General features: G+C 55.4%; 1 protein-coding gene and 1 long non-coding RNA gene across 3 annotated transcripts in view; one reads left to right on the forward strand and one right to left on the reverse strand.

Moving 5' to 3' along the window:
* The first annotated feature begins 9,390 nt into the window (after positions 1-9,390).
* The window catches only part of BCOR (BCL6 corepressor), an 81,269-nt gene continuing 65,787 nt past the window's right edge, over positions 9,391-24,872 (forward strand). Inside the window, exon 1 of the mRNA XM_064151916.1 lies at positions 9,391-9,418. The gene's annotated coding sequence lies outside the window, so the exon portion shown is untranslated. The remainder of the gene's footprint in view (positions 9,419-24,872) is intronic.
* Positions 22,065-24,315, reverse strand: LOC135179864 (uncharacterized). Of its 2 annotated transcripts, none has more exons than XR_010304161.1 (3): positions 24,000-24,315; positions 22,384-22,590; positions 22,065-22,258 (listed from the first exon to the last, which is right to left on the reverse strand). It is a non-coding gene; the product is annotated as an uncharacterized LOC135179864 (long non-coding RNA). The 2 variants fall into 2 exon arrangements; XR_010304160.1 differs by having other exon boundaries at positions 22,340-22,590.

A 24,872-nucleotide genomic window follows, 5' to 3' on the forward strand; every position in this document is an offset into this window, starting at 1 on the left:
CAGCCCCCGCCTGCCGCCGCCGCCGCTGCTGCTAGAGCGGCCTATCTGGGTTACAGTCATCCATCCAGCGGGCTTTGCTGCTGCAGCCACCTCCTTCCTCCCCTTCCCCGGTCCCCGCCGCCCTTTTCCTTCCTGCTCAGGCTAGGCTGCCCCAGAGCTTCCCCGGGCTCGGTGGCGGCGGCAAGTCCCCGCTCCCGGGCAGCTGCCTGCGGGGAGGCGGATGCGGAGCGGCCGGGAAGGGGAAGAGCTCAGGCTCTCGGAGCGCCCCCATCGCGCACCCAGCCCTTTAATCAATTTCACCCTATTAATTATTAATTTTACGCCAGTCAAGCTTGCCCAGGAGAGGCGAGGGTGGGGTAAAGGGAGACTGATGTCAGTCGGAGGCGTCGGCGGGGCTGTGTGCCAGGCTCCCCACTCAGACCCGGCCCAACAACTTTCGTCTCCGGTGGCTCGGGCAGCTCTGGCTCCCCAAGACTGAGAAGAAGCGGCGATTCCCATTCCGGTGGATGATACGCACACACATCCACACACGCTTTCCCTCTTTCTTTTCCGCTCCCTCCCCTTCTCTCGCCGCCCGCCCCCCGTGTAGATGCATCCATACAAGGGCCTATTGCATCGTAGCGATGATGGATCGTGCCTAGCGGGGGTGATTTGGTGTTGATCGCATATTATCACGGGCAGGTTGGACTGGTTGCTGATGGACGGCTTTCTAGCAAGCCGCTCCTTCCGACGCTCAGGGAAGCAGCTCGATCGAAAAAAAGCAGCTTGCTTTTAACTCCTTCTCTCACCAGCACGCGTAGGGCAAAGCTTAGCATCTGTCACAACAGCTCTCCGGGTAGCACTTTTCCCTCCTCCCACTCCATTTTCGCCTCGGCAGCCGTGCCGCCGGGTGGCTCTCTCCAGCACCGGGTGAGCACCAGGCATGGCTGGGGGGCTGGCGCCGAGAGCCGCCACAGCTCTTTCGAGGGAGCGCTGCCTCCGCAGGAGGGGGGATGCCCAAGGGGCGCCGCAGCAACCTGCCGGGGGGAGCCGGCAGCCCACTGACCCGGCTCGCTACCTGCCCAGGGACGATTGGTCTCTTTCCCTCACCTCCTCCTCGCCTCTATTTTTTATGTAAGAGCACGCAGATACAAAGGCGGTTTCGTAACGCCTCCCGTTCGCAAGAGCCGAGGACCTTGGCTAACCCCTCGAGAATATGATGGCAAGTGCCTGTTAACAGCCCGTACTGACCGCACGGGGCACCAGGAGAGGGTCGTCATTTCGGCGACAGGCAGAGAGGTAGCCATGGATCCAGAGCGAAAGGCCTGCTCGCTGCCTGACTCCCCAGAAACGCTTCGTGTGAGCGCTTATTCTCTGGCGAGAGAGGAGGGCGGTGGAGGGGTGGTTTAACCCTTTCGCTCCACGTCGTCAACCGCCTCTCAGCCGCCCGCGCCGAGGCAGCCCGGGCTTCCAACAGCTCCTGCAGGTCTGGCTCTGGCCCGGGACAAAGTTCCCTCCCAGAGAGATGCTGCACGACGGGAAGCCCCGATTTAAATTTGATGGGGGGTTGTTTGGTTTTGTTTGTGTGGTTGTTTTGTTCTGTTGGGGTGGTGTGGGATTTTTTGTTTGTTGGTTGTTGGTTTTTTTTTTTACACAGGGCTCGAAAGAGATGGTGTCAGGAGCTGGCTCCTTAACTCGCTCTTCGCTACCGGTTTAACTCCTTCCAGCAGCCCCAGCACAGGTTCCCTGGCCTGGAGATTGTTTTCTATTTGGAAATCAGAGAACAGGGGGAGGCTATCGGCAGGGAAGCAATAGCTTGCTCTCTCTAGAGAGCTGCTCTCCAACAGGCAGCGCCTTGAAATCTATTTAAAAAGAGGGAAAGGCGGAGGGGGGGAGAACAAAGGGGGAGGAGGGGGCCGAACCAGAGCCAGCAAGAAGAGGGAGAAAGCGACAGATCAGCCGGTTTGCAGTGTACATCAAGCTATCACATCTGTATATGCTCCGATCGATGGAAAGGATGCATAATATTTGTCAGCTGCAGACCTTTTTCTTCTCACTTCCCAGGGAAAAGAAGGGGGGAGGGGGGGGGGAAGGTGGTGGAGAGAGAGGTAATAGCGAGCTTCAAGGCCAGGGGCACTTCCTGATGCAGCCAAATAGAAAAGAAAGATTGAAGACTATTACTGTTAATAATTATTTTTACTATTCCACAACAGCCAAAGGGACGGTCAGGAGATCGTGCAACTTTCTCTAATCTCTTCTTCACGCTCCCACTCCTTCCTTTCACCTTTTTTTTTTTAAACCTTAGCTGCTTTCTTGCAAGGTTCCCGAGATTTAGCCCTTTGCCCACGGAGGCATGAGGTGCGTGAGCGCAAAACCAGATCGTGGAAGCCTTACACTGTGAAAACAAACAAACAAACAAACAAAACAACAACGCGCGCCCAGCGAGAAGTCAGTAAAACGCACCGTTACACACACAGCGACGTGGTTTGGCTTTAGGGAAGACGAGAGGGGAAAAAAAAAAAAAGGCGAAAAGGCGAGAGAGACGTAGCTTCTCTCTCCACCGCCCCCCGGCTCTGTCAGCCCCTCGCCTGGTGCCTGCAGTTGCACTCTGAATAAATAGTTCCCACACATGGTCCACATTTTGCACAGCAGCAGCGTGTTTCCTCTCGGTCTCTCGTTGCTGCTCTCGGAGCAAAGGGGGGGAAGAGAGAGAGAGGTTTAAAGGAAGTTTAAAATCAGGCGAGCTGAGAAAAGACTCTGCGTTACACACATCCTGAATGAAAGCGAAAGCCCAGCGTTTCGGCCCTCTGAGCGCCAAGCTCTCACCTCCTTAGCAATGTCACTAGCATACATGTTGGACATATCGCAGTAATTGCTTACACCCGGCGAGACGGGCTCTCGGGCGCTCACAATAGCTGGGCTGGTTGCGGAGCCCGCGGGAGGAGGCCGGCCGGCTGCCGGCTCTGCTTGCTGCAGCTGCCCAGGGGGAGCTCCCCGGGGAAGCGGGCCTCCTTCCCGCCGCCGGGGGATTCCTCGTCCCTGGAGACGGGGGTGCCCGGCAGCCAAGACGTGTTTGCAGAAACAGCTATGTCCTAACCCGCCCGGGAGTTTGCTTTCCCAGGGCACCGAGAGTCCCCGAAGGGGCGGGAGAAGGAGCGCTGGTACAGTGGGCGGGAGCCTCGGGAGGTCGTGTCCATCTTCCTTGGCAGAGTCATTTCGGGGCTTGCAGACTCCTGTCCTCTGCCAGCCCCGCGCCTGCAGAGCTGGAAGTCAGGATGCCGGAGTGATGTGCGCCGCTGCGAAACCACTGCCCGGCGTGATCCTTTTCTTCTCCATCCAGGCCCCGGCTTCGTCCCCGCCCGCCTCTGAGCCGGCATCATCCAGATGATCCTCTGGCCGTCGGCTGAGTGGCAGCCGCTTCGTGGGTAGCATTAGGGCTCGGCCACTCCGCGCTCCCTTGACCCCGCCGAGTCTTTCCCCCTCCATGGCGGCCCCTCCACAGCCCGGTGCCCCATCAGCTCTCGCTGTGTGATATTTAAAAGAAGGGTTGCATTCTCCCCAATAGAAGCCCACTCGTTTCCTTGTTGCCAGGAACAAAGCGTACATTCAGAGGGGTGGTTGTTGACGGCTCCCTCTGTATAGCACTGGAAAGCGGGTGGCCTTTGGTTACTGGCAAGGAAAATTCTAATCAGGGTGCTTGTAAGCGGGGCTTTATAGAAGCTTAGTTACAAAAGGCTTACACCAGAGTAATGCAATAACTATAATAACAGCCAGGGAGCCCTAAAGAGGGTGGAATGTGCTTGTGTCTGGATGATTTTCCCCGCTAGCACAGAGAAAGACTGTTTACCGCGAGTGCCATTAAGTATCGCTGGAAACTCACCAACCGCAGACTTATTTCAATATACTTTATTGTTGTATCTGCTCTAAAAGCAGCTTGCTTCGGACGACTTTTATATTGTCCTAGGGAAGGGGAGAGAGGCTACCCTCGGGCGTCGGAGAAGGCTCGAGGCAGAGGGGCAGTGCCAAGGGTGAGGGAGCTGCAAGCCGGATCCCGGCCGGGGCATGATGCCCGGAACGCGTCCCGACGGGCAGCTCCGCCACTGAACAAAGCGGCCAGGCGAAACGACCCTCTGGCTCAGCGGCACAAAGCTGCCGGGCTCCCGCCCCGGGGACATGCAGCAACCTCGCCTCCACCGCCCTCCTCGACTGGCGCGGCCGATAAGGGCGAGAGGGCCCCGGGGCGGATACCGCAGGGTGGGGGGTGGGGAAGCACGATCATCGCACTCCCATTGCACCGACCGGCGGCCTGGAGCGCCGCGGGCACCGGTGACCCTGTCGTTCCGGCTCAGCCTGGCTCCGTCTCGACTCGGCTAATGGGATCAGCCACTGCCCTCCGCCACCGCGTGTTGATTTTTCCAGTCCGCCGCCGCTGCCTCCCCGCCCGGTCCCGCTGCCCGCTGTCCCCCAGCCAGACCCAGCTACCGCTTGGCCGCCGGCGAGGGGCTGCGGCTGCGGAGGGCAGGAAATGGTTTGGCCGTGGAGCCAGGGCGGTCACCCCTCCCCGCCGCGATCCCTGGGGCACGGCGGCGGCCGGCGAGGGTGCGGACTGAGATGGGAGGCGTCCCAAGGGACGCGGGAAATGGACACCGGTCCACCGCCACCCCTATCACCATCCACCCCCTCCCTCGGCACCCGTGAGCAGACTTCGCAGCGCTTTCTTTTAACGAAACAACGGAGCGCGGCGAGCAAACTGCTGCTCCGTGCAGGGCAAGAAAAATGGGTTTTTAATAGGCAAGGTCGGCGTGCTTGGCAGTCAGCCACCGCGGCCGGGGAAATAAACAAACAGAAGAGCTGACTCTTCAGGTCGAAGCACAAGTTGCGCTCCCGGCGAGTGGAGCCTGCGGCACGGTCCGTGGCGCGAGCATGCAGCCGCGCGCGGGGCCACCGTGGCGAGCATCTTTCCAACAACCCCCCGACCCCCCACCTAGCCCAGCTTCGCGGCTCCGGAGGCGGCGAGCCAGCTTCCTGCGGCCTGGGGACAGGAGAGGTCTGGGGCGGGGCGGGGGGGGGGGGGGGGGGGGAGGGGTGGTAGGCTGCCGCCCTGCGGTGCCGGACGCATTGCCGCCGGGCTGGCAGCGGGCGGAGGGCGTCTGGCCGCTCTCGATTGTCGCGCTCCGGCGCTGCTGCACGCCTAACCGCTGCTGAGCGGCACGGCCGACCTCACGGAGGGAAGGAGGGAGAGATGGAGGGAGAGGGGGGTAGAGCCGCCCGATAGTGAAGCGGCAGGACTTCGTCTGCCGAAGGGTTTTCAGCGGTACGCTTGAGCTCCCGCTCCGCCAGCGTGTCGACACGGCTCGGTGGTGTCAGCCCCGCCGGCCGCACCGCGGGGGCGCAGCACTCCCGCTCTCGCCGCGCGTTCTGGGCTCGGTGCCGAGCACTCCTGGCTGCCGCGCATCAACCTCCCCACTCCCTCCCGCTGCCGCCTCGCTCACTCCTGGCCCTGCAAGCGGCAGGGCAGCGCGGATCCCACGGTCTCCCTAGCAGCACTGGTCTCCAACTGTCCGCTCTCGGGGGTAGGGGCCTTGGGGTGTCCTTTCTCCCGCTCGACAGCACTTCGTCTTCCATCCCGAACTACGCACTAACCCATTCCACCCTCGTTTCTGCAGGACCAGGAGGGAAAGAGGCGGCCCCCACTGAGCGGCATCTCTGCAGCCTCTCTGCCTTGCCGCTGAACAGGGACTCTGTAACACCTCTGCCAGACCCTGAGCAGGGGCTATGCAAATACTTCTGCCCTATCTGAGCAGGGCTGTGTAGCCACCGTGCCCGAGAAAGACGGCAGACACAACCGTCTCTTTAGCACCCACTGATGGTCTGGGCCGTAGAAGCCCCGATGAACAACAGGGTCGGAGAATCTCCTCCACGCTGGGGCGAGGGAGGGACTGGCCCGATGTGCCCTCATGAGAGGAAGACGAAGGAAACCGTGGCAGGAGATCGGAGAGCAAAGTCCGAGTCTGAGAAAGCTGGAAGAGATCTTGGGGAGAGTCTGGCAATCCCCGACCCGGCGGTCAAAGCCCTTTCCCGGCGTACCAGGGGCAGGAGAGCAGCTTTTGCCGCTGTCTTTGTCTCTAATCAGAATACGGCCCGGGTTTGGGCCCAGGTACACTGGGAGTAAGCACAGACGCAAGCCACACACCTCGCGTTTCCATGGGGCTGCAGCTTGGGCTCCCTTTGCTTCTCCATCGCCGCCATAATCTCGCGGCCATGGCACGGGAGAGAACAGCGCCCCCTCTGTCCCGTCCCCCTCCGCCGCTCCCTTCCCGCACCGCAAGGCTCGCAGCTGGGCGCAGAGACAAGGAGGGCTGCGACTGGGACAGGCGCCGGGCAGAGTGGCGGCGGCTGTCAGTGACCCTCCCGCCGGGGCAACTGCCAGCTTTTTGGCAGATCGCTCTGCAGACATCTCCCAAAGACTCTTGCAAGGGCTGAAAAGGGTCACGGGGAAGGGTTGACTAGTGCGATAGGGCCGAGGTACCGGGGGGGGGGAGGGGAGCGAGGAGGCAGCTCAGTCGAGCCAAGGAAAGGGGGGACAAGCCAGGATAGAGGAAAGGGAGAGGTGCAAAGAGCGGCGCAAGTGCGTGTGTTGTGTGTGTGTGCAGTCAAAGCTACCAGCTTGCAAAATGATGAGTTGGCCGCATGCCTAGAAGCTGGGGAGCACTGCAGTTCCGAGAGCCAGGGGAGGGGAGATGAAGAAGAAGCTTGAATGGGGCAAAGACTCTATTTTACAGTGTGACCTATTGCTTAAAAATTCTGGCTTTCCTTCTAGTGCCAGGGTGTACCTGCAGGGTAGTCTCTGCCTTTCTGTCTCCCGTCCCATTATTCCAGTACAGTCTAATCCTTGTGTTGTGACCTACAGCAGCACTCTGATTTATTTTTAATGCGTTCCGATTCCTGTTCCGTTGTCAAGAAATGCATTGAGATTCATTCTCCATCCCCTGCTTTTCAGACTTCTCTTCTGCTGGAGGGACCCGCCAATAGAATTTAATTCGATTTTATATGATTTAATGAACACCTTTATCTTTTGTTTTTAGCAGGAGGATAAAAGAATGCAACTGCATTCGGATTTTGCTAAATCAGACACGTTTCCCACCGAAATTCTATCTGGTGACACACACTTACTGTAACATTTCATTAACAACCCCCTTGATATATTGATTTTTAATATTTGTATTAAATGTTGTGTAAAATTGAACTCAGGCGTTAGGAGAGATTGTGCAAGTCACAAGACATGACTCCTACTTAATTTTTTTTTGTTTGTTTGGTTGGGTTTTTTTGTCCTGGAAGAAGAGCTGGGAAGAGGCCAACAGGAGAGGGAATTAAAAAAAAATAGAATAAATTATCCATGGGCAGAAGTGGGAGGCAGTGTCCGTGTGAGGCACGGCGGAGATGGTGAGAACGTGCAGTCCCTAGGCTGAACGGGCATCAGGGCTTGGCCCCTTTTTTGTTCCCCCAGCTCCCGCAGGCCCCGCTGTGGTCACCATCATCTGCACCAAGCGCCCCGGGCCGCGGAGCCCGCCCGACTGCCCACTCCCTGCTTACCCGGCTCTCTCGCTCCCGTCACCTCCCTTCCTCCAGCTCCATATGGTTTCTCCCCTCCTCCTCCTCTTTCCCCCCCTCCATGTTGTCTCCGTAACTCTCCCCGCTCCATGTTACGCCCCTGAGGGAGCGTTTCCTCGCCGCGGCGTGGAGAGGCCTCGCAGAGCGGCCCGACTGGGATGCCCTAGGGGCTCAGCAGGGTCAGCACGCGGCTCAGAGGGCAAGTGGACGAGGAGCGAAACAGCAGGGGAAGACTGGGAGTCAGGAGAGGGCCGCGGGGAAGGGTGCCAGCCAAAACTCCCAGCCAGAGAGTTTTCCGAGTGTGCAGGAGAAGAGCTTGAATTAAGTTCATCTCCCCCACTTTTTTTTTCTCCTTCGTGTCGTCGTGTCCCCGTCCCCCCGCAGGACGCTCAGAGATCAACAATAATTCACCTGCATGCACAAATAAATAAATAAATAAAAGCACCCCCCACCCCACTCCCCCAGCCAACTCGCGCGCAATAAACTAGCGTCTGATCCTCCGCTTAGACTAGTGTTTAGCCGTTCATGCATCATGAGTGTCAAATAAATGCCTGATTGAGGCCCTCAGTGGAGGAATTAGCGTTCCTTGCGCTGGAAACGCGTAACGGAGAAAGTGCTGAGGCATCTTCCCCGGACTTAGCTCGGGCTCTGCTCCCTGCACTCCTTGTTTCGGGAGCTTTCCCTTCCGCACCTCGGCTCTGTCCCCCTGCACCACCACAACCACCCCACCACCCCTCCTGCCTATCGCCCGCCCCTTATCGTCACACCCAGCTGGACAAGGGCGAGTGGGAGTCTTCCGGGCAGTCCCGGACCCGGGGGTCCGGGATGGGGGCGAAGGGAACAGCCGAGCATTCCTCCTGCTGCCTGAGTCGCTGGGTCTGCCACTCCGTCGCTCCGTGGGGAGCGATTCCCTGAGACGAGACGGCGGGAGAGGGGAGCGTCACGGGGGGGCCTCTCCTAAATAAGCTGCTTTTCATACGGCTACTCTTTCACGCCGGGGGCCTCATTCTGTCGGAGGATACGACCGAGCCCCGAAGTTTGGTGGCAAAGCGGGAGCAGAGCTGGTGCAGTGCTTGGTTCCGTCACTCCCGCCCCTCTCGGCAGCTCTGAGCCGGGCTCACTGCCCAGACGCGGCCAAAGTCCCCCCGGGCAGGGGTTGCCGCCAACACCGGGCGGGCAACCGAGGCACACAGGGGTTAACGGCTCCGCGGCCGGGAGCAGCAGTTAAAGCGCACGGGCTGCAGATGCTTTTCAGGCCTCGATCTACCGTTTTAAATTAAAAAAATGCACCCGGCCCGACCATGCACCAGTGACCTGCAATTTCCCCTTCTTTTCAAACTGAAATATGGCCAAACTGTCTTCAAGTTAACTTAGGGGCTGGGGAGGGAGGCGGAGAAGGTTGGAGAGGGGGGAGGGGGAGGAGGAGGAAATCGCTCTAGGTTGAGATCTCTGTGTCAAGTTTCATCCCCTCCTGACATGTCTGGCTCCGCGCCAAAGTCCTGAAAACGGAAAATTGGGGAAGGGCGGGCGGTGGAGGGGGTGGTGGAGAAGCGGGGGTGGGGAGCGGGCCACAGCTCTCGGCGGAGCAGCAGTAGCGAGAGGCTCTGGCCAAGAGGGATGCATGAGCGAGCCCGTCTGAGCGGAGCGCGGCGGCATCTTCCGCCATCCGTTACGCCGCCCAGGCGCGTGGAGAGCCGCCGGTCGCTGCCATTGTTACCGGCGGGCGATGCGGGGACCGGAGCCACAGCTCTGGCGAGAGATAAATAGCCCCTGACAGCGCCTCTTCGCATCCACAGCTCGTCAGATTGCACTCAGCGGACGGCCGCAGGTCTGTGTCGCTTTCGCGGGAGTCCCTTTAAGTCACCACTCCCCCACCTCCTTGTCCCTCTATCTCTCGGGGGATGCTGTCGACCTTCCCCCGACACCGTCCCTGTACGCCCTCCCCTGATCGCCTACCCCTCCCGCAGCCGGCTGTGGCTCCGCTGCCAGGGTTCGGGCACGGCCCGGAGCGCTACCGGGGGCGAGGGGGCAAGAAAAGTCTACAGCAACACTTTGCGCAGGCCGCCCCTTTGCCAGGAGGGGGCTTGGCACCCGCTCTTTCGCCGGCGTCCCCTGAGTTAGCTGGCGGCTCTACCGGTGAGAGCCTCTGGGGAAAGCGCTGGGAGGTCCCGGGCTGCCATTGCAGACAGCAGCACCCCGGCTTCCCCTCTACCAGCGCCTGGCCGGCACTTCCGCAGGCTCGCCCGCCTCCCTGTTCCTCTCTCCCGCCACAAGAGCCCGAGCCCCTCCGCTCCAGAGCCCCGTCCTGCCTGCGCCGCCCCTTTGCGTGATGAACGTGACAGTGACCCAAGGTGGGGCATCCCTCGCCAGCCGTGGTGCTCACCGCCACCGGCCACCCCGGAAAACCAGCGCGGGGGTGTGTGTGTGTGTGTGTGTAACTCCGGTAGCAAAAGCAGTACTTTCCAGGTGGCTCCTCGCGCCCGGCAGCACTGGGGCGAAACAGTCTGGCATGTGCGCCTTCGGTGACCCCAGCACCTCCCCCGGTTTGCCTTCCCCAGGGACACCGGGGAGCGCCGCGGGCACCTGCGGGCGGCCCGGCGTGAGACAAGCCCGCACTTTGTTTTTCTCCGACACCCCTTTCCTCAGACCCCGCCCCAGTCTGGGCCGACCCGGTGTATGTTTGCGAGGGGAGGTTATCGACAGCCCGTGTCATTATTTCCAGGCCGGCTGGAGTCTCTCTCAGGTGGAATCACTGAGGGCGATCGGTACCCGGGGAGACAAAGGCAGGAGGCTCGGGCTGCTACCACGGCCCCGCGTCATGAACGAGTGTGGGTGATGCCGACTGGGCCAGGCTCGGCCGGGGCCGGGGGTGCTGCCGCTGCCCAAGGGAACGCGGGCTGGGTTTTCCGATCGCGTCTTTGCAGTTGCATTGAATGCACTTTTAGGCGATTGTTTTCCCTTTCCACTTGTTTTGTCTCCTGCTGGCCTCATAAACTGCCTCATGATTTATTACCTAGGCTAAGTGCTTAATTTGTGAATATGAAACAGATTAAAAGGAGATCGGCGTATTTTAGCAGGCAGGCCAGAGCAGAGCTCGGCAGCTGTTTCGAGTTTGTAGGCATCTCCAACCTCGTGTTAAGCAGGCTAGCCTGCTAGTGATCAGGGGGGTATCCCCGGGCTTTATCCGAGAGGCCCACCACCGACGGTTCCCTGTGTGCATGGCCAGCGTGGAGACCGACTGCAGGGCTGGCACTGCGGGTTTATTTTGGGGACACATACACCGATGCTGTCTATCACAGTGACACACGTGGTTTTGAGATTCAGGACGTGGGCTTTGCCGGCGGAGAGCCCAGCAGGCATGCAGAGGGTTAACGACGACTCTGCCCTCTCCTTCAAAGGACTCACTCGAGATAGAGTAAATACGGTCGGGGCGGCAGGAGGGGCTGGGGGTGCCGCTCAGGCCACATGATGCAAAAGTAAGACAAGCACACTCCGGAGAACAAAGGCTTCCTACCCCCTTCCTCCCCCTCCTCGCAAAATCTGTCTTAATTCTGCAAGTAAACTTGAGCAGCTATAAAACAAAAGGGAACGATGGAAGTTACAGCCAAGGGACAATCAAAACAAATACCTTTGATGCAGTCCAAGCACGCACTCGGTATTTTCTGGAGTCCCCATCCCTACCCTCATCCCGGCGGGACATCACAGGCTCTCCCCAGGACAAAGTTGACATTCATTGCCAGGGTTGACGCTCTGGCCGTTTTAGACGTGCTTGGGTACCCTAGGAGGCCATGAACAGGTCGTGAGGCTGGGAGCAACGTCTGGCTCCACTGCGAGCTGTGCCGCTCCGCGGGAATCCGGTGGGAGGCAGGCAGAGCAGTTTGTCCCCCGACCTGGTGGTGGCTGCTGTCCCGGGTCATGCAGGTGACACCGCCACGCCGACAACTTGCTCCCGACCGCCCCGCATTTGCAGAGCAGGCCAGTTACATTCATGCTTGTCACCAGCATCCTGAAGCAATTCCAAGACAAATGCCCCACGGGGCCTGCTTTCTCCCTCTGCCCCCCATCCCCCTTGGTCCTTAGAGGAGGATTTAATGCATCAGGGACGGCAGAGGAAACAAAGAGTGAAAGCAGCAAGCCAGCACCCTGTGCAGTCCAGCAGACAGTGAGGCCTGCCAAGTACAAAGTACTGCTGCTAAACCCAAAACCCAGAGAGAGGTAAAAATCTATAACCTCTCCTGTACCTCTGAGCACCACTTAAGAACCGGGAGCAAGTGCACTATGTCCCTCCTGCTGGAGCACAGCAGACAGGGCTGGCCAGCAGATATTTGCTGGCAAGGTTTTGCATGTCCTTGTTGCACCTTAAGCACTTGCTCCAGTGCTGGAGATGTAGTTGGTGTTGCAGCTGTGGAATGAGTGGGAGATGGGAACAGCCTCTGGCCAGAACATGGATATGAGGTGTGGGGTGGCACATGTCTGTACAGCCTGAGCCCTGGTCTGCTGGTGAGTGAGAGAGCAAAAGACCATGCACATGGCAGTCAGATATATCCCTATATGTGAATATTACAGAGTAATTTTTGTCTGTGGAAAGCTGAATATAAGTCTGGGAAGCAGTCCAGGAGCTATATCTGAGTAAGGACGTGGGGACACCCCATCCCATAGCAAGGAAGCACCTGAAGGAAGAGTGCAAGAATGAGACAACAGTGTATATGGCTATGTCTATGCAGCTGTTTCAGGTTAGCTTGAGACAAGGTCCTCCTTCTGTATTTGGAGCAAAGTCTGTGTCACACTATCACTGGAACCCATTTCCCAGGGGGCTGATAGGATTTTGGTGTAATTTACATTGTGACAGAAGAGATATTGCATAGGTATCACATGCTACCACTGCTTTTAGCCCTGGGCTTTGTTCAGTGACTGGATGTGGGACCAGAACTTTTGAGCAATGTGAAAAGCAGTAAGCAGAAATGGCCCTAGGGTCTCCACACCACCCTGTAGGTTCTGCACAGAGCTGTTCTCTCACTAGATACCTTCAGCATTTTAGTAGGGAGAGAAAAACACAGGCTTGTGTCGTGGTGATAAGATGCAGCACTTTTCTCTTGAAGCAGTATAAACAATGAGAAGCTGGGAAAAAAAGGCAGTGGCAATGGAAAAGGAAAAAAAAAAAAAAAAACAATTTTCCAACTTGTTGACTTGGCCTTTACAGTCATCCCCTCTTTAGGGAGGGCTGTGGCCACAGCATTAAGCCTTGGTTACATTGATGAAATTCACCATGCTGAAAGTCACCTGGTCCCTCAAGCGCTCTTGTAAAGCACTCTAGGTCCCCACAGAAAATGGTTTGCGTGTGCTTAAAACTATGTGAATTGGATTTGCTTCCAACAGTGCATAATGCCAGTTTCAGTCTGATCCTGTCTGCCTTTCATTGAATTAACGCCTGGATGGATCTAAGTCCAAATGTCTCAGACCAAAGTGGTTCAGTAAGTCCTCCTGCTGCTGTCCTTCATTGCTCCAGAGACATTTTAAATTCTCCTTGGAAGCACTCTTATGTAGCAACGTCTAAGCCTCAGAAACAAAGTGGTGGAGAACACTGCTAAAGCAGAACAGGCTTGGAGCAGCCATCAGGGACACTGAAAGTATCAAAGCTACTTCAGTTTGGAGTGCAAGAGCACCCCAGACTCTTCTCATAGTCCCAACCCTTTATGACCAGCAGGAGCAGGCTGCAGACACCCCATCTCTGCCAGCCTGATGACCTTTTTGCAGCTGGGCTTACACTGTTGATATTTGGCCAGTAACAGTCTGTCAAGGCTCAATATTTTTCTTTTTCACCATCTCTAACATCTCACTGCCTGCCTTCACAGTGCTGCTGAGAAACAGGAAAACAAATCCAAAAGTCCTGTAATTGATCCCTCTTTAAGCCAGTAACCTACACAACCGCTTAAATGATGTCCTCGTACTCTCATAACCTCTGTTTATGCTGCCTATATGGGCTCCATTTAAATTTGCAAGCTCTTCAGGGTACAGCTCTGCCTTGCATCATCCAATGTACTGCAGCTACCATCTAAAGACAAAAACAGCAGGGACAAGTTTTAAACTAGGATGTGTAGCCATAAATAGGGGAATTGACATGTGCTAAATTTCAGTTTTTTATCTTTCCAGGTTCACAAGTATTGTGTTACCTGCAGTAATTTTAGTATGCTGGGCACTCTGTATACACAGAAGGCATTTTTTCCCTATTTGCCCAAAAAAAGGGGAGCAGAACTGTGAAAACTGCAGCAGCAGATGATTAGGAAAGCAAAGCCTGTGGTACAGGAGGCAGGCAAGCTCCTGGCTTCAGCCATGAGTTCCTTTGCCACGGCTTTCCAAGGCCACTTCTGTGCTCTGCAGTTAGAAGAGAACAGTGTGCATTTGTATGCGTGTGTTCATGTGAATGTAATTTTGTTTCTACATAATGTGGATTACCCTTCTTTTAGCAGCAAATCCATTCAGGGGTTGAGATAAAAAGAGAAATCCTGCAGCAGTTGCTTCCCTGGGAAAGGGCCTGTCTTCTGTCACTTTCTCTACTCCTTTTCTCGAGTGGTCCCTAAACACCTTTCTTCCAGGCTCAGCATTCAATCTCACCTTGAGAGCCTGCCCACTCTCAGGGTGAAGCTCTTTCATATGGGGCACAGAGAGAAAATGCAAAGAATAAGGCATAGCAGGCAAGGTGCTGCTTAGATTAATGGGAGCAGGGAACCAGAATGTGGGGTGTAGAAGTAGCCCTCCTAACAGTCTTGCACTGGGTGGTGCTAAGTGTGGGGTGTTACACCTCCCACTCTTCCCAGGAAGCCTCCCCCACAAGGAGATGGGGTGTGCTAGAGGTGTAGGACATCTAACCAATTCCCTTCTACTGAACTCTGGTGGGACTGCTTGGCTTTGCAAAGTGCAAGGGCAACCTTGGAGGGGAAAGAAAGCTTCATTGATTTAAATGTAAAATTACCTTCCTGCAGTTCTGATTTCCCAGGCGAGAGCCATGCAGGCTCTGGAAACGTGAAAATTGTTGATCTATTGGTTCAGTTACATTTTTAAATAAGTTTTAATACCATTTGTTTCAGATTTGGTAGGAAAGTGCTGTAGATTTTTGCAGGCAAAGACAGAGGTGAGCATGGATGGTGTGTGTATTTTGTACAGCCTTGAAGAGAGAGCTTAAATGAGGCATTCGTTTAGTACCAGGTCTCTGTGAAGGGATGAGTGAGGCACATGGTGAAAGCAAAAGACCTGAACATCTGTATTTGCTAAGTGGCACTGGCAGCAGTTGGTGAGCTCGAAGAGAAGAGCAGGCATGCGGGTGTGAGGCCCAGCAGAGACTGCTGGCTCCCTGGTGCTTTTTAAAAGGAAATAATAGCTTGTGGGGGAACCCTTTCTGGTGGCCTTGGCTCCCATGACCTTCCTCTGATGTATGATATTTAAACAAGGAAATGTCAATATTGGTTTTCCACATACAGCCTCGTTCTGCGCTCCATGAAGACTAATGACAAACCCCTTGGTGGGTTACAAGAGAGCAAACCCCCAAAACAGTCACTCAGACCCAAATACAGTTGGCTGCAGCAGTTTTGGTGAGTGGCTGTGTGACGTGTGCTGGCAGGCAGAATGGAAAGAAGAGAAGCAATCCCACCCTGTGGTACACAGTGCCTCAAAGCTGCAGGTCTGGTGGTTTGAATGATTATTGGCTTTCGAAATTCTAAACTGCAGTTTGATACAGTGAATAAGGATAATGTACTGCTTACTAGATTTAAGTGCAACTCCAGGGTGTTTTGTTCACACAAAGGTGACTTCTCTGTGCTTGCTTTCTCAAGGTTGGGGCTACTGGAGAATTTGACTTGAACCCAATGGCTATCTAGGACAGGTTTTGTAAAGGAGTGATGTCAATAGTACAAGAAGATATACATACACTGGGCCATCAGATGTATCTTCTGATACATGTGTCCTCTGATGTTGGAAAGTGTAAGTCATAGGAAGAGAGGGCAAATGTGTCTGATTCATAGTAAAATGAGGGCATGTGGAAAGTTTAATGAACAGAGGGCTGCTACTAGTAGGATATGAAGGCTCTGCTATGTGTCATGGGAAAAATAAGTTTGTTGTGGATAATTTAAGCTAAAGGGCAGCTGAAGTGCACTTGCATGGCACATTATATGAGGTGGGGCATATACACAAAAGCAATTTAAGTCATTCCTGTGCTACCCTTGTCTTGGTGTTGGTTTATTTTTTGCAAGCTGGCCCTCTTTGGCTGTTACAATAGCAGCATCAGGGTCCTCGCAGAGCAAGTGAACTTCATCATAGTTCACCTCAATGTAAAAATATAGTTATACAGGCTTTACACTGTACTGGCACCATGTCTCTGGAAGCAGAAGCAGAGAAGTGGTGTATGAGACACTTAATTCTGTACAAATGGAGAATCATTCCTATATGTGGAACAGTTTTCTTGGGCACATCATAGGTGCTTTTCTGCTGGAAGGTGCCCATAGTCCAGGCCTGCTATGCTTACCCTGTCTCCAGCATGTGCCACAACCTCTGTTTACACAGAATGTCAGTGGGAATAGCCTGAGGAACTGAGCAAGTTGGAAGATGTCATGGGCCAGTCTGTGACTGCTTTTAGTGAGAAAAGCACCTTTGGTCTGATGCATGACTGTGACATCATGATTAACATGAATCTCCAGCTAGACATATCTTTTGGGAAGAAAATAAAGGAGATATGAGTCCTTCTAAGTAGCACAGGGATCACGTCTGAAGCTGAGGCTCAGACATTTCCAAGGCTGTATCTGTCCTATACGGTCTTCTGCTTTTGAGGATGCAAATTATATGGAAAAGGATGTTTGGAGCACAGACTATTTCACCCTTGTTATTTAAGGCCCAGCACAACAGAGTCCTAGCTACAGCTGATCATTTGGGAGCCAGTCTCACCTAAATAACCCAGTGTATCTTGACTACAACTGAAGCCACATTTCACACAGAACAGACCCTAGGCTTGTAGCACCCATTGTATGCAGTGTTTCCTGGGTTAGCTTGAGAAGATCAGAGAGTGAGAAAGTACTGGAGCTATGCTGTTAACACATGGACTTTGGCCCTCAAGATCCTGCCATTCCACAGCAAGGCTGTCTCAGAAGCTGAGATAGACCAAAACTTGAACAGGCATCACCAAGATGGGCAGAAGAACTGCAGCTCCTATTTCTTTGTCAGAGGATATATTTCATTTAGTATCTAGTGGGATGCCTCTACCCTGACTACTGCCCATATTTTGGAACAGACATTCATGTGAAGGTAGATGGTGAACAGGCTCAGATGTTTGCTGTGGTTGAAGAAGGCCACATGGAAATTGTGAGCTACCAGGGGAGGAGTGTCTCAAAACCGAGCCCTACCATTGAGGATTGAACTACTCTTGAGTCATGCTGGAACTTTGCTTTGGCATTGTAAGAGAGGAAGAGGGGAAATAGAGAATGATGCAGTGAACAAGCGCATGGCCAGGGCTAGTGCCATTGTGAGAATAGGCAGCACTTGCTTCTTCAGACAAAACAAAACAAAACAAAACAAAACAAAACAAAACAAAACAAAACAAAAGGAAGCCCCACTGAAGGCTAGGGCTGATGGATCACTGAAAAAATCCCAGCTACAAAAACTAAGGTGGCTCTGCAGTTTGGTCAAATGATGCTCAGCATTGTGAATTTGCTGAATAACACTAGTCTGCATGTCTTTTAAACTGGGGTTTTAATAAATTCAGTATTGCTAAGGCTACCTATAAAGGTAATCTGCATAGGGTTTTAAACAAGCTTAACGATGCCATGAATGCTTCCAACATGAATGAGACCATTGCTGGAATACTATGCCCAGCTCTGTTGTGGTGTTTGCATGTTAAAAGTGCATTGGCAAATTAATATGGGATCAGAAAAGAGCTACAAGAGTAAGTCAAGGTCTGGGAATCATATCTTATTGCAAAAGACTGGAGAAATCCCATCTATTAATTTATCCAAGAGGAGGCTATGACTTGGTTTGGTCATAGTCTTTGAGTATCTTCAGTGTCTCTATGGGGAGATTTCTGATAGTAGAGATATCTCTAATGTAGCAGACAAAGGCATAATGAGAACCTATGTTGGAAAATGAAGCTCTATGCATTCTAAGCAGAAATAGGTGATTCTGTTAGTTTTGTTTTGTTTTTCTTTTTAACCAGTGAGGAGACATAACCACTGTAACAACTGAGGCAAGTAGTAGGTCTTGTGTTACTGAAAAGTCTTCAGAGCAAGATTGGATGTCAGGTTAAAAGCTCAGCCAGAATTTATGAGTCTGATACAAGAATGTCTGGCTGAAATTCACTGGCCCATGACATGTAGTAGGTCAGACCAGCTGATCATAACGGTCCATTCTTGGTTAAAAAAAAAAAATCTATGAATTAGGTATTTGTAGTCCCCTGAGCCCTGGTATTACTGGAGGTCTTGAAGGAATGCATTATAAGCTGTCATCATTTAATTGTAAGTAAGCAGGGGGATAGCTGCCCTTTTTATCTTTTTTTTTTTTTTTTTTTTAATTAATAAGCCTTCTTTTCCAAGAGCTTGTTAAGCAGCTGTTAACAAACATGACAACATTTTAAAAATGGCTCAAATAATTCTTCTTCTCCTGTTTACTCAGCTTTGTTTTGCAGTGGAACAGTTTCATTAATACTGCATTTGCTGATTCTTCTCTAGAGAGAACTGCAAATTCCAGCAAAATAAAAAACCCCACCTATGTACTCAAGGTAGCCCACTTACTACATGCTCTCCTTCACATACATCCCTTTGTCTCACAGATACATCGCAGGTTTTCTTTCAGCATAGTACATGAGCAGAGCAGGGAAGAACTCCATCCGTTTTCTAGTGCATGCCCCTTCGCTAGGTGGGAATCAGTGTTGCTCGTCACAGGAGCCCTTGGCCTACAGAGATCCTAGCTTGTCTGAATGAATGGCAGGGAAAGGGGAAAAGGTATTAAGGAGACATCTGGTATTCTTGAAATTATGCAAGCTATTAACCTCCTTGAGGTTGCATAAAATGGCCTCCAGCGAATGGTCAGAATGTTTTTCTTACACAGGAGGAGTAGTTTTCAAGACAGCACAAACTTTCTTAATATCTCTGTGAAGGAAAGAAAAGAAAGTAGGTGTGTGTGGGGAAATTCCCAGCCATGGCTCGGGAGCTTTGAAAACCATATTCACGGTTGCGTGGACATACTAAACCTCCTATACATTCAGTGCCTCGTCAGTCTATCTTATCGAAACTGAAACACGAGGTGGTAGGGCACGCAGCAAAAGATAGAATTTAAAGTCGTCCGGGGGCTGCGCTCACGTCGGCGGGAATCTTCCCTCCCTCCGCCTCTGCTTCTCAGCCCCGCAGCGTCTGCTATGCAGGAAGCGAATCAGAAGGACTGAGGCTCCGGGGCTCGGCTAGTTGCTTGGCGGGGCGGGGGGAGCTGTTGCCTCCCGGTGCGCGGGCGGGGAGGTCGGCGGGGAGCAGAGCAGCGAGGGGAAAGGTGAACTCGGAGCCGAGCGGGGCACAAACCCATTAGTCGCACATAACTTGGGAAGACGCCTGGCCTCGCCATGACAACCGGCGGCCCGGGCTGCTCCCACGTCCCGCCGCCTCCCCCGGTCGCCCCTTTTCCTGGCGTTTGGGGAATGCGGGGCTGAAGAGGCGAGCCCGGTGCGGATAACAAAAGGGGATGAAAGGAGCCCCTTAGTTCACTTTACACGTCCTAGAGGCATCTTCATGCTTCGTAGTGAGAAGGGATCATTCCGAGGAAGTTGAGATCAAACGAGAGAGTATCTCGAGCATTTGCATAATTGTCGGATTTCGGATCAAGAGCAGCCGAGGGGCCGCAGCCCAATCTGGGTACTGCACCGAGGGGCTGCTCCACGCCTCGCCGGAGAGCCTCGAGGACCCGGAGAGTGGTGAAGCTGCAAACTGTACCCTCGCGGGTAGACAACGAGGCCTGTCCTCGGAGTCTTCGGGGCTCTGGGCTGGGTGCTGGGTGTACGGTTCCGGTACTTTACGGCAGTATGCCCCCGAAGCTCCGAAGGACCAGATCCCCTCTGGTGCACGACCAAGGTCGGTTCTCCGAGGGCTGCATCCCCCCTACCCGCGGCTGCCGCTGTAAAGGCAGTGCCAGAGGGGAACAGCTCCCTGCTCTCACCCGGCGACATGTGTGCCGCAGAGCCAGCACGCCGCTTCCCGGGCGGATGGTGGGTGACTCCCGGCCCGGCGGCTCGCACCGCCACCAGCGAGCGGGGATAAAGGGATTAAACGGCACGCTCGCTCCGCCGGGGGAAGGGCGGCGGGGGAAAGCACTTGGCCAGCTCCAGTCTTCCACTCTCCCTGACCGCCACCCCCCGCTGCCTGTACCTCGGGATGGGCACGCCCGAGGACACTTTTTTCGGCCATTTTAAAGCGACGAAGCTGGCGTTTCACCGTGCGTGCACCGGCCTCCCCTCCTCTCTGCGAAGCCCACTCTGCTTCCAGAGATGCGGGCTCTCCCCTGCCCCGAAGCTGACAGCATCCGCACATGCTCCGCACCTGCAATCCCTGGCCCAACCCCGACGCTCAGGGGGGACACCGCGCCCCGTCCTGCTGCTGGACCAAGCCCCAGGACCTGCTCCCGCTTGGGTGCGGGCAGTCCCAATTCCAAGCCTGGAAGTCGCTAGCCCCTGTCCCAACCCCGAATTAGCTATGTTTCAGCCATGGATGAGGTTGCAGCCTCCCCCGGAGAACCGCGGTTTCTCCCCGCATGGCCGGACTCTGGCAAGTTGGCGGGTCGCCAGGGAGGTGAGGTTAGCCTCGGAGCGGGCTGGCGGATGGCATGTTATTGTGAAAAGCAAGCGGGGAAGGCAAATAGAAGCATGGCACCGTGTAGGCTCGCCACGTGATCGAAATGTGTTTATCTCACCCCGGAGAAGCCGGGCTGCCTGTGGAGGCCAACCTTGCTCTCACAGCACAAGCACAGCTCCCATAGCTGCGCATGGGGCTAGGCCCCGTGAGAGAGCAGAGACCACTTCTGCTTGCGTTTGTTGTCACTTCGGTTCTTATCATTTGCCTTGCCATTCATCATCAGCCTCTGTCGATATCCCTCCCCCTTGCTCCCGCTCTGCCTTCTTCAGGGCCAGTCGGGAAAAGATTGGGAATCCATCTGAAGAGTGAGACTGGGAAGGGTTGGATGGAGATGTGGCTGGGGCGGGATGGGGGTGTGTGGATAAAAGCAGCTACATGCCAGAGTAAAGGTGCTAGAAGGTGGCTTTTGGTGATGGAACAGAACCTCGTAAACGTGAAATTTCCATTCACAAGACTCCGCTTGTACAGTCTCTGTCCTGCCCTTGAACTGACAAGTGGATATCTGCTTCGCAACCAGAAAGTAAATCACGCTGAGCCTAGCTCGGGAAGGGAGCGCACAACGCTTCTCTCGGTTGCTAAGTGTGAAAAAAAGAGTAGATTTCAGCTTTCCTGCACGGCCCCGCTCCTCCGATACAATATTTACTTTGGGAGCCCGGCGAAATGCGCTGTTTATTACGAGAGTGCCGGGGCAAGCTCGCATTTGCGTGATGAACGGATCGGCCGTGGTGCGGAATATCAAAGCAAGACCGCCTTGGCAGGGCTCCCAGGCAGGGCTTTGCTGGCACCCGCGGGATTCCGCGGAGCAGGGCTAGCGCGGCCGGGACGGCGGCGGCTGCCGGTCCCCGGGCACGGGGGGTGCCAGCAACCTTTCGCGGGAGGCCAGAAGCAAACGTTGTCTCTGTTGTGGCATCCGCGTGAAAGAGGCGCAACGGCTGGGCCGGAACGGGCTCTGTGGTTCGCAGCTTCAGCTGCGGCCAGCCGGAAGGTAATCTCATTAGTGCCGTCGCGTTTGGGGAGAAAAGGGCCCGGCGTCCCTGCCTGGCTTCGGGCGAGCAGACAAAGGTCTGCGAGGCAAGGCCCCGCGGCCGTGCCACGGCGGGCCGGCCTTGTTAATGTTCAATCGGACGCGGGGAAGCCGTGTCTTCCCTGTAGGCTCCGCGCATGGGCTGGCGGGGAGGAGGGGGCGCGACGGACACCGACCCCCGCCAGCCACTGCCGGCCAGGCTGCTCCTGGGCCGGTCCAACGCGACGAGCCTTTCCGTCTTGCCCCGACGGGATATGTTCTCCTTGGAAGTTATGCTAAAATAACATTTGTGTGCACATTAATGATTTATTTATGTGGCTAATAACGCTCACATTCTCGCTGATATTTGTCTAGGCAAAAGACCAGCTGCGAAATGCCCCGCAGCTGTGGCCAGTGCTAGAACAGAGTGCCTTGGAACCAGAAATCAATGCTCCTGGAATGAACAAGTGGACAACTTATTAGGCTCAGTCACTCCACACGCCGTCCCCTGATAACAAATAGATGAAGTAGGCACTGCAGAAGGGACACATCTGGGAAAGCCACACATACCTACTTCTTCGTGTCGAGGCCAGGTACAGGGCACAGACAAGATCCCCGGGCAGGGCAGGGGCTGTGACACAGCACTTGTGGCTTCATGGGGTTAGATGGCGATAAATATGGCGAACACCCAGAAGAACTGCTATGGGAGTCATTGATAAAAGTGTCCGGTTTCCCTGCCGCTCCAGAAAGCAAAACCGACAGGTTCCGCGAGATCACGTAGTCGTGGTGTCTCTGCCTAGAAACAGGAGAGCTAATTTTGCATTTTTACCATCCACAGGGAGGAAAATACCTGTCCTCCCGCAATGCAAATCCTTACGCAAATAGATCTACGGGCGCACAGGGAGCTGCTTCCACCCTGACCTCCAGCCAAGAGTCTTTGGCCCTGGATTCAAAGAGGCCGGCCGGCAGCAGCACGCCCCGAAATCACACGAGGTCGTCCTCGACAACCCCTCACAACTTGCTGCTGGCCGAGGAAAGTCCGAGCAGGATCTTGCAGTTAATTCCCGAGGCCTTCATGCATCCCTGGCAAACAGCACTCCAGTGCTAGTGCAATTAACGTAACAGACACTAAAATAGGAGAGAGCAGCACTGAATTTAATTTGCAGGCTTTAAAAAAAAACAACACCAAAACAAACAAACAAAACCCCAAAACAACCAACCAACCAAAAAACCAGCAACCAAACCTCCCAACAAAACCGACAACCAACTTAGCACTTGGGGCGGTCTGTGAGGAACTCGGGAAGCTAGCTGCAAGGCGGCAGAGCAGCTCTCCCGCCTCGGAGCAGGGCCGTGGGCAGTCCCAGGAGCCAGGACCACTTTAGTGCTCCCAGCATCGTAAAACGTTTCTAGATAGGTAAACTTCTCCGCTGGGGATGTCTCTCGTTGCGCCACCTCCTCGGATCCCCCTCGTCGGGCGCTCCCACGGAGGTGGGGGCAGCCGCAGCGTGACCAGGTTGCTGGCGCGGGCAGGAACCTCACGGATACTCCTTCCTGCCCCTCCGGGAGGCACACATCTCGATCCCGCTCGTTTTCCTGCCTCCAGTGCCTCGTAGGAGACGAAGGAAGTAGAGAATGGACTAGGTAACCCCTTCCCCGCTTTTCCTCACACTCCCCCTCCCCTGAAAACTGCCTCCCATTAGCCGCAGAAGTTCACAAAAGAGCGAGACATAAAGAGAGGCTTCTGAGTAAAGGGAGACGTGAAAACAGCGAGGTAGAGACTAAAAAACAAAAAGACAAAAAAAGGTCGCAGCCGAGGGAAGCCGGTGGTATCCGGACGGGGGAAAACGGGGGAATGAAGAGAGAAAAGAGGGTTTAAAAAACCTGGAAGGTAAAAGCTGTTGGGGAGGAAGTGTAAGCCGAGAGGGAGGCTGGGGGAGGGGAGAGAGCGCCATCTTTTCATGTCACAGTCACAGAGACAGCGCTGGGCTCGGCCACAGCGTCTCTGTTTCTTTTTAACAGCGGAAAACGTGCGATTAGCAGGCAGACGGGCGGAGACTACCAGCCCTGCGCTCACACACAGCCCGCAGCTCTGTCTCCGCGATGTGTAATCCCAGTGCTCAGCCCTGCTGCACCCCCTCATTAAAAACCCGGAGATTTCCTCCTCCTCCTCTGCTCACCGAGGAAAACAACGCCTGCCACCGCCTGAACCCGGGAGGCGCCACCCGCCCCGGGGCCTCGCGCTCCTCAGTGCCCTGCCCTGCCCGGCGGGCTGAGCCATCCCCACCGCTCGGCCCCTGCCTCCCCGCGGGAGGCTGATGAACAGCCTCTCATGTCAGGAGGCTGCCCCCGGGACGATGGGCACGATGGTTGTGGTGGTAGCAGAGACCTGACTGCAGCCCGTCTCCTGCTCCTGGGGCTTTCTACTCCCCCGCCGCACGGACGGCTGCTCGCTCATTCCCTTCCCTCCCGCGCCCAGTCTTTATCCATCTCAAGGGTGAGGGTGGGGTATCGCTGGGGCCGGCGGCAGGGAACAGTACCGTGTTCCTCCGGGATTCGTAGATCCCGCAGCGGAGCCGGGGACGGCCGCCCACGGCCCCATGAACGGCGCTTTATTCCGCAGCGCTCAAACCCCTCATTGTGTTTGGCAGAATCACCTGCCTCCTCCGGAGCCGGGCGATTAATTTAATACGATACAGAGCGCGTTCCGTCCCGGCCCCTCCTCAGCGGGGAGATCTCCGCCGGGCTCGCTCCCCCCAGCAGCGGCGCGGAGGAGGGGCACGGCACGGCGCGGCACGGCCAAAGCGGGCTGGCATCCTCCGAGCACCAGCTCTCCCGGCGGCGCCGGGGAAGCCCTTCCCCGCCCGGTAGTGTCGTCGTCGTCAGCTCCGATCGGAGTTGCACAAGCAGCCGCTGTATAGATCTGCTCGGTGCCCGGGTTGGGAGGGGGCTGCGAGGCGGGCGGGGGCCGAGCCGTGCCTGGCGAGAGGATTTGCTGGGTCGTTGGCTGCGCCTGGGGAAAGGCGGGTGAGGAGCGGGGGGGTGGGAGGGGGTGCTGGCTGCGCCTAGTGATGGGGGATTTGAGAGGGAAGGGGAGGGGGTGGCTGGGCTCGGTGGAGGGGAGGCTGGCTGCCGCGACTGCTGGGGACGGCGGCTGTTATTATTGTTATTACTGTTATTGTTATTTTTAGGGGGCGGCAGTGGTAGGAGCGAGAGGGGGTGGGGCGGGCCGCACTCGGCGGGGGGTGATGTGGAAGGGGGGCCGCCGGCTGTGCCCGCGGAAGGGGCATGAGGTGAGGGCTGTGCGAGATGCGTCTCCTCTGTTTCTAATAAAAGAAACGACTTTTATTGAACGATAAATGCAGGGGAATGAAAGTCGTGTGGGTACGCGTGGTGGGGGCGATTGATTTGGC

This window comes from Pogoniulus pusillus, chromosome 12 (assembly GCF_015220805.1).
Source record: "Pogoniulus pusillus isolate bPogPus1 chromosome 12, bPogPus1.pri, whole genome shotgun sequence".
In the NCBI taxonomy this organism is placed as follows: Eukaryota; Metazoa; Chordata; class Aves; order Piciformes; family Lybiidae; genus Pogoniulus; species Pogoniulus pusillus.